The sequence below is a fragment of the Neodiprion fabricii genome, chromosome 4 (assembly GCF_021155785.1).
Source record: "Neodiprion fabricii isolate iyNeoFabr1 chromosome 4, iyNeoFabr1.1, whole genome shotgun sequence".
Classification (NCBI taxonomy): Eukaryota; Metazoa; Arthropoda; class Insecta; order Hymenoptera; family Diprionidae; genus Neodiprion; species Neodiprion fabricii.
Window position 1 is genome coordinate 20,973,295 of NC_060242.1, and position 15,507 is coordinate 20,988,801.

General features: G+C 42.4%; 1 protein-coding gene across 1 annotated transcript in view; it reads right to left on the minus strand.

The window, feature by feature from the left end:
* Positions 1-2,700: 2,700 nt before the first annotated feature.
* LOC124181735 (forkhead box protein O) overlaps positions 2,701-15,507 on the minus strand; it is a 118,525-nt gene continuing 105,718 nt past the window's right edge. The window contains exon 8 of the mRNA XM_046568570.1: positions 2,701-3,438. The gene's annotated coding sequence lies outside the window, so the exon portion shown is untranslated. The remainder of the gene's footprint in view (positions 3,439-15,507) is intronic.

Here is a 15,507-nt window from a genome sequence, read left to right on the forward strand (position 1 = left end):
TCTAATCATAATATTCAATTACGTCTAACATTTCATTATATATTTATGATAATAATAATAGTAGTAGTAGTAGATGTAGTACTAGTAATAGTTATAATAATAATCATAGTAAAATAATAATAATAATAATAATAATAATAATAATAATAATAATAATAATAATAATAATAATAATAATAATAATAATGTGCCTATCACTTTTATCTATATGTATAATGGTATGCCATATTTTATATATGCATATATATGTATATATATGAATATATATATATTATATATTCTCCCGTATTGTTCTTTATCATACAGAGCCTTAACTATTGATTTATCTATTAGGCTACTTATTATAGGCTACTTATAATACGTGTGTATATATGTGTTTAGACACGTGTGTAATTCAACTGACTGATGTAAATACATATATATACACACGACAGCTTAGTATATATGAGGTTAGTTTCGGACAACAGAGATCGTTGTATGCATGTACGTGCGTAACATCAGGGTGAGATCGGGCATCAAAATCGATACGCCCATTCTAAGAGGTTGCTTGCATTGTTGATTGGGTGAAATAATTTTTGTCTACCTATTGGAATTCACTTCATTCTATTGTTTTCAATTCTTCACCTCCCTTTTCTTCTTCATCGTCGCCGTTCCACCGTTTCTCAAACACTCTATATGGGTATATGTGTATGCATAACATTGAATATCGCATTAAATGCTGCATTGACGCGAATGCCGCAAAAAATTTTCTTTATAATATTTTTACGCTACAGGTATAATCATCATTAAAATTGTCATCATCATCGTCACTCTTCTTCGCATATACTCTGCAATTTTACCAACGTTAAACGCATGGATTTCAACGCCAATTATTTCCTGTCTTCCCCCCTCTCGGTTTTTTCTATATCTGTCATCTATCGTCTGCAGGTTCCTAGACTTATATTTTCAACGTGAAAATGTTATTCGTTCATCTTTATTTGGTCTCCGTACGTAATTTTTTTGGTTTCCTGCGTTTTTTTTCTTTTTTTTTTCCTTATTTCTCATGCGCGAGATTCATCAATGCTATGGAAATAAATTGAAGAATAAAAATGAAACTACTACGCAAAACTTGATAACGCGAGGTTTTTAATACCGAGACTTTTTCGATTATTATTATATCATTATAGTTTAAGTATTTTTATCAACTTCCCTAAGTGGTAACGGAACTCTGGGGATTCGATTTTTTCATTTTTCACTAAACAATAACAAGAACTTTTCATGATATAATGTCATACTTCTGAGGGATCGATTGCAATGATTTTTCGAAAGGTTGATCCTGCCGATCTCCACCGATACCTGTCTCGTCGTCAGTATTTATGAACCGTGGGGGGGGGGGATTTGATTAAAACAATGATGAACAAAAAAAAAAAAAATGTAAAATGCGTAACTAGAGTTAAACCACAGTTTCCCGTAAAAATATATGCAGGGAAGCATGATGAATAACGATAATATAATTGCAAGTATAACGTGTATTAACGTATATGTTTCTATGCATGCGCATATGTATTTACGTATGTATTATATAAAAATGAGCGTCTAAAAGTTAAAATTATTGACTTGATTTGTGTACCCGTACGAATAAATGAACGATCATTAATGAACAAAAAAAAAAAAAACAGAAAATTAAAAATAACGATAATATACATTAGTAATATATTATATATTTATATATATACTATATCGAAATCACTTCCTTTTTTCACTACAGTTTACACGATCGCTGAACCTCTCGTAAATTATGGGGCGATTCGATATTCGCACCGTCTCGTATCTTCAAAACATAATATGCAATATAGGTACAATCGCATACATACGTATATATATATATTACATATACATATATATGAGCATGTGCATAATTGTTAACATATGGCAGAGTGTTTCCTTATAAAATAATTTTCTCCACGATAAATCTTTTTTTCGTCGATGGAAAAAGACAGTTAAACTTACAGCTTCGCATCCGTCCCTTAGACCCACTTCCAAATCGGAATAAGAAGAAAAAAAAAAGTAATAAAAACACTAACGAACGTGTAAACCTATACGTACGCATCAGGTACACATAGGCAGTAGTTATGTATATTATGCTAATTGATATAGGTACATATATATATATATATATATATACATATATATATATATATATATATATACATATATATATATATATATATATATATATATATACATATATATATATATACACATATGTTTAATTTTAAATTTTTCTAACTCTAAATTGTATGTACGTATTGGTAATAATTATATATATTAGGGCGTATGTATAGAATAGTAAACGTATCGTATAAAGTTTTGAAAACCGTTCGTGGTCATTGGTGACAATAAAAATGGGGGGAAGGGAGGGAACAGAAAAAAAAAAAAAAAACAATAATAGCTCGTTGTACGCTTGTTAATGATATTTTTAGAAATTTATCAGGCCAATGATGTAAAATAAAAATAAAAATCCACACGAGCCACGAATGGAACGATAGGTTTTACATGTATACGTACGTCTCACACATTGTACGACGCGTGCATGTGTAATTTATTGTATGCAAAGTGTTTGGGTAATCTCAATAATGCAAACGAATATCTTCATTTGCAATCAATATTCAAACACTTAACGCGGTGATTACGAGAATATCCATGCGACGGTTTCTTTTCCCGCTCATGTTTTTAATCTCTTTTTGAGGTATGAAGTATCAACGGATATTGAAGATTGAAGAGAAAAAATTATTTTGGGAATTTGAAATTCCGTCGTGCAGTGGATCCCACGTAGCGTTGAAGAAAATTCACATCGCGTCGCGTTTTTCATTTTATTCCAAGTTTTTCAAATTTAATCCCCCCCCCCCCCCCGTCCCCCCTCCTTCTTTCTACTTACTCAATAACTTAACTCCTTATTTACTTACGTCTACTTTCATTAACATTATTATTTCATTTGTTTAGTTGTTGTTGTTATCGTTATATTATTTAATTCCACTACCATTTGAGCACCTATAAAAACAGAATCCTAGATTACATTTAACATATAGTTAAATATTTTTCGTCATTGTTGTTGTTGTTGTTTTCTTTTCTCCTCTTTCTCTTCTCTCTTTCATCTTTGCACCAATTGCACTAATTAATCGTACATATAAGATACATATATACACATATATATATGTACTCATTTATTTATAGTTGAATGTGTGTAGGCTGGCATCTATTTTTGTCTGTGTTTTAAGCTGATTTATATTTTCTTTTGAAGTACGTACACAGGCGGTTATATCGTTGTCGGGGAAGGAAAAGTTGCAAAAACTGAACAAAAACGGACGATGGGAAAAGAAATTAAAATAACCTACTGTACTTTATCACAAACCAATCCTTCCACGGTCTTATACTGCAGCCCTCCGCGTACATCTGAAACTAAAAAAATAACACCGATTCTTCATTATTGTTATTATTATTATTACCAATTGACGGCTCTATTATAGCAATTATCAGGTAAAATATATTGATGAGTATCAATAAATAAATATCACTTTTTCTCTCAGAATTTTAATAAATTATAAAGGATAGGTATAAATATTTGAAACCGGTCATCGAGTAAGCAGGAATATATATCACTGATTGCGTGAGGCGGTACAAGATGGCGTCAGGCCGACCGATCAGCTGATCGTATGGAGGAAATTGCGCGTGTATAGAGGGACGGAATGATTCTCGGGATGCTATTGGTACCTTATTTTATCGATAGGAGAAAAGGCGGAGTCTAAATGCGGTTTGAAAAGCGATTTTCATAACTAAATACGGGGAGTTCTCTGATTAGCCGCGTGTTTTCCGCCGGCAGATGGCGTCCTCCGATACTTTGGATATCTCCGGCGTTATTATTCGGAGTGAATCGGTCGACGGCCATCAAGGAAGCGATGCAATTAAGACGAAACCTATCGGCCAGCACGAAACGTCGTATTATAGACTGGATCGAGGGAACTATTCCACGGACTGATACGAACTCGAGGTTAAGAGGGAAACTTTTATTTCAACTTAATCTAAATCTTGGATCTCTGCTTAGACGTACGGAAAAATTTTTCTAAAAGTAATCCGCGGCCCACCGACGGACAAACTCTTACCAAACCCCAACCCTATAACCACGTCGACGATCGTAGTTCGACCGACGTTTAGGACCGCTCGTATCAATAAACGACACTTTGATTCGATATGGGGTTTGATTCGGCAAGCTATTTATCGGGGATTGAACAAAAAAACAATACGAAAAAAAGTTGCCCTCGTCTCCGCGGCGCGGGAATACAATCCGCGACTTGTTCATTTAGAATATTAAAAAGTTCCACCGTAGGGGAATTCGCTTGCGTTTGCAGGTTTCTACTTTTTATACGGTTTTTTTATTTTTTTTATTTTTTTTTTACTTTTTTTTATTTTTTACCTCCTCTTTTCGAATTCAACGCGTTTTGCGTCAGGACAACAGTGCCCTTAATCGCACGATACGAGGGGCGGCAGTGTTTCGAGGTTCGAAACATTGTTTAGCGGAACTTTTAATTCGATTTGCAAATTTATCAGCGATGCAAATGGTTTATCGCACCTCCGGATGAATCTCCTGATTTACGTTCAAACTAAAAATTTCTAGCTTTCGTCATCCCCTCCCATTGCATTTTCTCTTTCCCTGCGAAAACGAAGGAACTAAGGGATTGATTCCCGTTACTTGAAAACGTCACGAGACGTACAATGTACAGTCCAAGGAATAGAAGAGAACGAACGGCAACCGTTTCGCCTCGAATTCGAATGGCTCGATTACGACGCTGCGATTCTTCGGCTATACATGCGTATATACCGAGACGCATTCGAAGTCGAAATGGGAATAGGCAAGAGGCATTCACTGCTGACGGACCGGCATTATGTGACGTCATGCCTCGACGCTGATGTCAATGGCTGATAAACGATGCTGTTAACAGTGAACAGCGACGCTGCTGATTTTCGCTGTCTGCAGGATTATTAGAAATGGTGGTCGGAGGAGAGGAGACGCTGTACAGTTCCTATGAATCTTACCCGCGATTTCCAGGATGATGCGAAATTTCACCCCCCGGTTTCTTTTCGGGGTAGATTGCATGATACGAAGTTCGGTAAAAATGCGAAACTTAGTTGCTTAATTTTTAATTTATAGTTCAAACAATCGACATCGAGCGACATTGTCAAAATCGTTCTCACGTAATATCGTCACCCGGGCGTTCAAGCGCGCAGCGAACAAGAAAAAATAAATAAAAAATCACACGAGTAGCACGTCTGCCTGTGAATTCGGGATGAAAGATCGCCACGTCACGGAAGAACGAACGAGTTCGTTCACGCGCCTGCAAATCTATACACATACACATATGAGCGAAGAGGCGTTAGCAGCGGGGGGGTACCCGAAGAAAAACGCAGGAAAAGTGGAAGCACCCGACTAATGGATTCAGATTTCGCAATTGGTTTTTCCACTTCTCCCAATTCAGGGCGCCAATTAGCACACGATGCTACAGCTGCAGGCTTTATCTAGGATTTTTATATTCGGCTGCAGGTTTCGATTACGTAGCCGGAAATTTTTTTTTTTTTTTTTCAATTCTAACTTCCTTTTACGTTTTTGTTGGTATTTCGACTGAAAAACGATGCATCAATCGAGTCTCAAAATTATGGCACGAGTTAGCAGAAAATTTCGACTTGTGGTTCTTATACGGTCCCCAATTATTTTCATTCTTCACCATAACCGAATAATACGGTTCCAAGTAGAAAAAAATGAGACATAAGTTTTGTAACCGTGACCGTTTATTCTTTTCGATTATGGTCACTCGTACTATATTTTCTTACAATTATCGGGATAATTTCACGTTAGCGAAACAATAAAAATGTTTTTGAGGACCTTATTCGATAGAAAAAAGACGTAGTGACCCAAACAGATTTAAGATTACGATAACCAGGAAATTTTATCATCGAAAATTATAATCAGATTAAATACAGTTACTTGTAGCATATTTTCATATAATTCGCACAACATTCAAACCGTCATTGTAACAATACCAATTTCATTATAATACGCAACCGATCTTAGGAAATAAAATTTCTCCCACTCTCTGAGCACCGAGGATTATATTCGAAACGGATATCACTAATGCTCGAACGCTTTGAACCGTTGAAAATACACGATACACCATGGATTTTTCTATCAGCGAGCTGCACCGCGAAGGGGTCGAGGGTTGCTAGGCAGATGACGGGGGCGGCTGCAGCCCCCGCAGTTTCTTTCCTTTCCTATTCTTATCTCATCTCGCCTTACGGTACGGATGCAGTGGCGTATCCTAAGACGGAGTGCCCGGAGCCACGCGCAAGTGGAAAACGTTCGGGATAAAATTTATAATAAGAATTCTCCCGTCACGGAATTTCGCTTTCCGCAATTCTGCAGTACCTAAGCGTACGCACACAAGTGTCGGCCCGTAAACAGAGGGAGAGGAGAAGGAGTTTGGCGGGCATATTTACGAGGTTCGGAACCGCGATTCGCGGTACAAGCGTGTCGCTGCAGAGCTGCAAAGTTCGCGTGTGGTCGAGTCGGGCGCCGCCGAGTAGCTAAATCTTAAAAATAGATTTTCCGCCCCCTCTCTCCACCTCATACTTCCTCCGTTCACCTTCCCCAACGCTTGACGCTCCCCCGGCGTCTCTCTCCGCAGCTTTTCTCAATTTTTCAATCGCGTCTTCTATCCTTCTTTCACGGCTTTACCTCGATCTTTTTTCCGGACTGATGATCGAATCATACCGCAAATCGGACGCGAACGTAAACAAACAAAGAACAATAAAAAATTATAAAAACAAAGTTTATTTGCAATGTCGATTACGAGGTTTTCAATTTTAAGAACAGATACGTCATATTCGCGTGGTTCGTCGCTGCAGCCACGTATCTGTATAGATCATCCGCAAATATGTAACGATACGATACGATAGATGGAGGGAAAATTCTTCTCTCGCATCGATACGTCAGAGTTCAGAATCGCGTTAGCGGAAATTCCCCACCGATTGAATTACGCTACGTTACGTTACGGTTACGTTGTTACGCGTTTGTTACCCGCGACTGGGCAACTCCTCTCTAGATCGGCACCGAAGCCCCCGCCGTCCGGAAATTTATAGCAGGACGTACCGTACCTTTCGGTGCAAGTGTAACGCGGTTAATTTCTGAAAAATTGACACTACCGTAAATTATTGCCGACCCTCTATTTCCCCTCCGTTATAACTCGATTCCTATATTTTTCCCCCGGTGTACACGGATTGGTCTGCAAGTAATTCAAACTACACAGAAACCCCCGAAAACTCTCCGCCTCTTTTTCCGCGGAATAAAGAAAGGAAGCAAAACGAAGTACGAATATTCGCAAATGAATAATGGCCAGAGGTGAAAACTGTTGAAAAAAATAAACAACGGGAATTCGTTTAATGGTCGGTTTCATTATATCGCACGTTATACTTATGCATATACATTAATACGAGTTCAAAATTGTTGATTAGTTTCTCGTGGCTGTGATAAAAGAGCGATGAGCTAACGATTCTTGAATTTGTGTGTAGTACGATTGGCATGAAGTTTCATTTCAAATATTGTTATATCAAGGGAAGCTATTCCAGTTCACTAAAAGTTATGAGGTTGCTTCCTGACTCCCACTTGTCGCTCGGTCAGTTGAAGTAACGCGGAGTCGCACCGAATCAGTTGAAGTAATCCGCGATCTTTGCATTTCACCTGAAAGTCACTAGATCCCCACAAAATGTAATACCCGAAACTGGAATACCGAAGTCTTTTGAAGTCAGGCGATGCAGAAGTCATTCGAACTTCACTTGTCACTCGGTTAGTACCAGGTCAACTGAATGCCACGTTACACATACAGTGCATCAAATACAGTCCTCAGAACTGGAATGACAGTATTTTGCAGCCAGGCAAAGTGAGGCGTATTCAATCTAGTTCACTTGAAGACATAATGTCAATTGAACGCCACTTGTCACTTGGTCAGTTGCAGTTCAACCAAGAGTCTTTGTTTCATGTCGATTAAATAGTCCCTTGGGCTACCTAAAAATTAGATGAATCATATTCAAGTCACAACGACGAATACACCTGAAGTCACGCGAAGCAGTTTATGACTAACTTGTGCGAGGTCTCTTAAAGTTGCAGGAAGTTGCTGTATCAGTCCTTTCAATTGATAGACTCGCTTGATGTGCGCTTTGCTCGAGAACGGTCAATCGTTGGGAAGGGTGCAAGATGCGCACCCTCTGAACGACATCAGACATCGAAGACGTAGGTAAGGAGGCCGGGGGTGTGAGTGGCGTCGGAGTCCCTTAGGGTCACGGGAATAAGGGAGGCGGAAGAAACGGCGGCGTGGGGGTGGGGAGAGTGAGGGGGTTGAAGGGGTGGCCACGTGGCGCCGCGACGCGCCGAGTTGGCGCCAGCGGCCCGCGGCTTCGGTTGAGCTTCGTCCCACCCCCGCGAGTCGAGGGATGGTCGGTCTAGTCCTGGCGGTGAGCGTTTAGCGCCCCCGCCCTCTCCTTCCGCCCCTCATTCTCACAGGCCAACAGTCGCGGCGTTCGAGTGGAGTGAACGGGTCGGCGGTAATTTAGAGGTCAGAGTGACGAAGGACTCGGCTCGATACCTACGCTTATACTCGCAGGGTGCTGCCGAGAAAGAGATAGACGATACGACATTCGAGAGCTCTTCCTCGTCCCAAGGGCTAATTTACACAACCGCTCGTTGATAACCGCGGATTTAAGCTGGCTCGAAAACGACAAATGGTATTAAAAGGCTGACGGTGATAATAAATCTCCAAACATACCTACGCGATAGATTCGTTGCATGTGATTGCTTTCATCACAGATAATTGAACACGATTGCCTAATACCGTAAGCAGTGAATTCCAGCATAAATATTATGAATTGTTGCTTTTTAGGAATGTAACCGATTTGTTTTGCAACTAAACCCAATCTTATCGAAGTCAAACATTCCTAACATTCTGAATAAAGTCTGCCCAAAGTTTACGGATCAAAAGGCTTGACGTAAGAAGCGGTAAGTGGATTTTCACATTAAAGATACATATAACTATGATTTTTCTTTCCAGCTTGTCAAATCGAACTATCTCATTGCAAAGATGTCTGCAATGAGGAATACATTAAAGTCAAAGAGATCAAATAGAACTTTCTCTTGATCGACGCTGGAAAAAAACGTATTGTAAAATCATCCCGCTTCGGTCTCTTCTCTCCACCAAAGTGGTTATACGTTTGAAGATTGGAATTACGGTTTGACACCCCGTCGGGCAGACCGCGTGGCGTTATCTCTCGTGAAATAGTTGGAGGAATGTCGAACGGTTTGGAAGTAAACGTCAGCATGTTTCCAACCGAGCACGTATGTATAAGGCAAGGCGGGTGCACGTACCGTAGTTGAAAAGTTTCGTTACTGCGACAAGATATTTCAAGTGGTCGGTAGCGATAGTCGGTGCGGAATCGTCGACGGGGTTGCGGATGGGTGGTGAGTGGGAAGCGGGGAGGGTTGAAATATTGGACGACTCTTTCTTGCAGTCGCATATTCGCGTAGTTCGAGGACGGGGGGCGTCACCCCTGGCCCTGCATTATAAGAGGGGAGGAGAGAGGTGAAAGAAGAAGGAGAAGAAGAACTTTCCAACTTATGACTCGGCCGCATTAGGTACGCGATTCCCGTCGCTAACTACCCATGGAATCGAGTTACTTCTACGCCCGGCTAATTCCCGAATAGAGACGAAAAAGTAAACGTCGCGACGCCGAGCGGGCTCCTTAATCCGCGACGTCGCGCGGACGTCACTCGGCGTCGCCGATGCCCGGGGAGAGAAATGAGGGGAGGAACGAGCCAAGTAATTACATTTTTCCCCGACCCTGCCCCCCTCTAACAGTTCCTTAAAACTTGCCAACTTTTTCGATTCGCAAAGGACAGACAGTCGCTGCCGTTAGGAGAGTAAAGAGAGCTCGAAGGCTTCTCCCCATCCGGCCACGCTGGAATTATCGTGACACTTGACAAATCTGGTGCCATTGTTGAATAAATTCAATTAAACAATTATCATCCGTGGAGTAGAGCTGGGGATGAGTGATTTCAGAAGTTTGTTACAGTTTTCGCATCCCAATGTCTCAAGTGGTGCTGCTGAACCGAGCAGCAGACTGGCTGGCTGACTGGATGGTCTCGAACGAGTTCGTCTTAATGTATATAAAGTGAACGAGGAGTTTGGTGCAGCAGCCAGTCGTCTTACCCACCTATACCATCTACCAACTTATAATGCGATTTGCTTAATCGGCGCCAACTACTCAGTCGCCTCTTTCTCTTCCAGGTCCTTCAGGGCTCTTCTTCTACTCCCAACAAGACCCGGGCTTTGTTACTCCCTTCTCGTTTCTCCTTAAACTAGATTCAAGAAGAACTCGGCTAGACCCTAAACACCTCGCCTCAAACACAGCACAGTATAAATTACAGTTTTTGCTACTGTAAGACAGATCAGTCGGCACTTTTATCGAGGGATTAATTATTACCGTCGGTATTCTTCGCAGTCATTTTAAAATCAGCGTGAAATTTGTTAGCTATTCGTTAGTTATGATTCGTGCGAAGTCCTAATCTTGACCATGCGGTTTCATAAAATTTTTGAAGGATCAATCGAAGCACGTTTCGAACGTTAATAGAACCATCCGACGAATGGCGGGGGTTAACCGCGGGGGCAAACTTGAGGCATGTAATCCAGATCTTACGGTGGTTCAAACCACGGGAACGGAGAGGTTAAAGATGAGCTGATCGGATGATCCTTGCCCCTGCGGTTTCCGATTTCTGACTCTTGGAGAATTGATCCGCCGCGGTGTAAGGACGGAAAGGTCTCGTCACCCAGCAGCACCCTCTTGTAGTTGGCAGTTTTGAATACAGGAAGGAAACGGGGGAAAAACGAGCCGCCAAGAGGCAGAAGAATGAGAGAGAAGCGGGCTTGGGAATATCGGTAAACCGGGCGAGTGGCGGAAGAGAAGCGAAGAGGGAAAGGAAGGCGGTGAGTTAAGACGGAAAGGATTCACGGACAAAGGTTCGCGAGCAAGCGCCAACCTATCTGTCTATCGGTCCCCATAAATATCATTGACCCTTAAACCGAACGTTAGAACGGCAGTTAAGCCGGCTTTGCAGCCCTTAAAGGCCTCCGAGGCCCTTACACTTGTCGGTCCAGTGATAAACTGATTCCAAAGGAGTCCGGCCGAGGCGTTAGTGCCTGTCGCGCGCTGATCGTCAATTACCGATTTTTTTTTTCTACTCTTTTTTCTTTCCATTTGTTCACCCACCAGATGGGAAATTATTTTGAATTTTCCGTTCCATTCACCGGCTGTCAACTGACAGCCGCGATTGGCCGATTTTCCCGTACGTCAAGGCCAGCGAAGAACTCGTGTCGTTTTTTTATTTCCATTTGCACAGTTCGTTTGATCTTAGAAGAAACCGAGTATCGAATACCTGAATAAAAAAAGCTCTCCCGATTTCGAGGAAAAAAAAATGTCAAGTAGATTTTACAGTACACTAGGCGAATCTTTTTCCATGCATTTGCGATAAACAAATTTTTTTTCCTGGTTTTTGGTAGAAAAAGAAAGCAAGAGAAATAAATTACAACCTTACGGTCATGATAAGATCAGTGTCATCTGTTTCGTTGTTGTCATATTTCCTAGAAAATATCGGTTACAACAGATAAAATTCTACAGTCTTAACAAAGTTTATCTCCGCAGACAGGATTAATTCGTGTCAAATATAACAATGCTGGAAATTCTGTACGTAGAGACGGATCAAAATCGATGCCCAATCTCTCTCTTTCCTTTTCAACGGGGAAAAGTTTAACGAGTGATTTTTTCGTCCGGGGTTAAGGAGACGTGTATTTAGGAGTGGCGAATCGTTATCCGTGAAGATAACGAACAACGCGCTGAAAGGCTGAGGATAGGTATAGAGGTTAGAGACGAGAAGGCGGACGGTGCAGAACAGGGTTCGAAGAATAGATTTAGGGAAGTGGGCCATCCAATGCACACGTCAGCGAGTTGTATATATAAAATATTTTTATTGTGATAAACACCGACCATAAAAATCCGCGTTTTCGCGTCGTGCGGCATGGCGCGTTTGCCGGTCGAGCATTCGTAGGCCGATATCCAGGCGGATTCTTGTACGAGCCAAGGCCGAAGGATCTGACTGTAGTTTGGTACAGCGGACGATTTAACATTGAATTGTCCCCAGCCATCGCGGGCCACATAACCCTATGTCATGCCAACTAATAGCGGCATCAACCGTTCTTTAGTGGTTCAGTTTTAGTGGCGACAAAGCCATAAAGGATACTGAACAGGAGAACCTAGAGGGAGAGGATATAGAAACCGAAATTCGAACTAGGGGCCAGGATCTAAAAGAAGACGGGGAAAAAATTTCGGAATTCAATGAGAAGTATGAAAAAAGGTGATTACTACGGATTTTCAAATACGGTATTGAATTGAAATCCTTCCGAGTACAGGTTTTGAACCTTCTAAACGTTTCCTCCGACGCGTTACTAAAATTTGTCGTAAGCGAATTAAAACTATGTAAACTTTGAAATTAGAAACACGTCCTGTGACGCGTTTGGCTTATCGTTAGCTCAGCTATTGTAATATCCCAAGAAGCGTCGCTCTGTTTCATTCAACTCCTTTCTATCCCCCCTGTCGCCTTGAACATACCGTTGTTGGGCGGAAATTTTCTGGATGTGCGAAATTCTCGCGTTTATATAATATAGAAGAAGAAGTTGAGGTTGAGGTTGAAGAGAGATGAAATTTGCCGTGAAATGAAATAAAAATGGAAATAATGTTGCGTGTGAGCCTGCAGGGGGGCGGGGAGGGGGGTGTGAAACGGAAATGGCTCCAGCGAGGAGTCCTATCCACCTACGCTCGGGGGCCAGACTGTTAAATTAGATGCGAATGTATCCGAGGAGTTTATGAAGCATTACTTTTATTCGTAGCGAGCTCGGAGGAGGAAACTTCTTCTTCCTTCTGTCATATTTAACATCCCGTTAAGACGCTCCATTACGAAGTTACGCGTTCCCTCTCTCCCTCTTGTCCACATACTTTATTCCATTCTATTTTCGGTTCCCGATTTTCAAACCACTCTCCGCCAAGTTTGGTTTGAATAACGGTTCTATTTCCTGGCGGAAGGACACGCGTGTCAGGAGTAAAAAGGGGACAGCAGAAGCATTAACAGGCAATAAACGATGGGAATATAAACAGAGCTTGACGATCGTCTGAGGGGTTTAATTAGCCAATTACCCAGAACCGCGCGAGAATCTTCTCTTAGCTACCTTTTGAATATCGTGGACTAAATTCCGGGCATCGACGTGCGGCCGAAAAGTTTCTTCTCTGCCACCGAGGACGGAGAAGGAGGAAAAATCTCTGCGAGTATCCGACCCCATTTGAGGGTTGTTTCCTGGTTGGTAGGGTGATGAAGACGTCAGGCTCAGCACTCGCCCCCTAAGCTCTCTCTCTCCCGGATTCACCCTCGCGTTTCGCCCCCGCGAAAGCTATACAGTTTACACAGTACGACGACTGTCTCGGCGGTCCGATATATCGTGTGGAATTCGTAAAGATTATTGGACGGACAGTCCAGAAACACCCCCGCATTACGCCCTGTATCAGACACGATAAGAACTGTCTTGGATGAACGATCTTCGTTGGGAATTCAGACTAGTAAACTTTGCCGCTAACCTTGTTCTTTCAAAACATCAACTTTTCCCTCATCAACCGGCAACGTGACTTTGCAACCGGGATAACAAATCTACAACTGCAGCACGATAATTGACGGGGTAAAGGAATGGCGAGAGTTACTCAATGTTCATAGAGCTTTCCTCGGGCTTGCGATTCTGAGTCAACCTGATCCGAGCTTAGTCGCTGCTAATTGTAACGGATGTATTTAGGGGAGAGACTTGGGCTGCGAACAGCTTCCAAGATTTATCATTCCCCGCGGTGATTACAGGGTCGTTTGTCGTGATTTTAAGGCGGCCCCGCACTCATCCAGCAACGTAATCTGTTTAAACGCTTCGGGTGGCTCAGCGACGGGTCCTCATAACTCCGAAAGGACACTTCCCCTAATCGCTGCCCACGCCTTCTCTCTCTTCTCTCCCTCTCTCTTTCCGTCTCTCGTTCTCGTTTTTTATTGTTATTTTCATACTATAACTGTTACATACATACTAGAACTGTTTCTCCAGTTTAGGTCAAGGTTGACGATTGCTTGAGGTGATTAGTAGTTACCCTGCCACGATCATGACCGTCTCCAATCGTCTCAACCGAACGAATTAGATTCGTTCCGCTTCTCTGGAGAACTCTTGAAAGGTTCGGGTCAAATTGCGAGAGGAGTGTTCAGTTGACGATGAGTTTTTCTGCCCTCCAGATAGTGTTCACGGTGCACCGCGCCAGCCTCGATGATCAGCCCCGGTCGAGCGGTGATTAAGCGCGTCTTCCAATCCATAACAAGTGAGGCTACGCCGAGCCAGGCAGCCCCACTTTGCGTTTGATCTCGGGATGGAAACGAAGAAGGGGCGAAATTTCACAAGCAGGGATGGATCCACCTATCCATCCATCTATCCATCTATTTGGCTCTGCGCAATCCCCTCGCGGAGCACACCCCGATGATCGGTTCTCGTCCTTACCTTTCAAGGCACTCTCTCGCCCGGTTTGAGATCCATGAACTCTTTGCGGTTGCCCGGTACTCGAACAAGAACGAGCAAATTCGACACCGAAGAGAGGGGGGGGGGGGGGGGGGCGAAAGTGCACAGCGCGAAAGGGACGAAAAACGGCGGGAAAATGTGTCAGAAGAGGGATGGATGGATGGATGGATGGATGGATCGTTGTTGCCATGACACTCCCTGCGTACCTACCGCTCTGCCCTCCCTCTCTCTCCCAATCGCTCTCTCTCTCTCTCTTTCTCGCTTCTTAGTAACCCACATATTACATTCTCATCCATCTAATGGCTCCCCAAATGCAGGTGAATTGATAGCCAGGTGAACTGGGACAAGCGATTCGCCGAGTCTTTGACCACAGTGATTGTTCCTCGAAACGTCTCGGACTGATCTGAAAACCGCGGAAGGATCGGTGAGCTTGAACGCACGGTTGCGATTGAAGGGTGAGCTTTAAAGGCTGCGCCAACTAGGTAAACAAACACCGGAGGTTGTTCACCCCTTCGGAATCTGGTTTACCGGAGCAATGTGTTCGATTGTTATTCTCTCCTTCCCATCCACCCTTGCGAGTCACGTAGCTCGGGTTCACGGCACAATGTCAATGTCGCAATATCAACCTTGGTCGATCAAATGCTCGCACATTGACTGCCATTCGCAGTTCTTCGAAACTCTTTCGTGCTGTCGAGTCAGATCGGAAAGGAACATCAACCATTGAATATAACGGGATTTTTTTTGGTTTCCAAAATTTGCTGACGATAGATCAGCTTTCTCGTAACCTCTTGTCGTT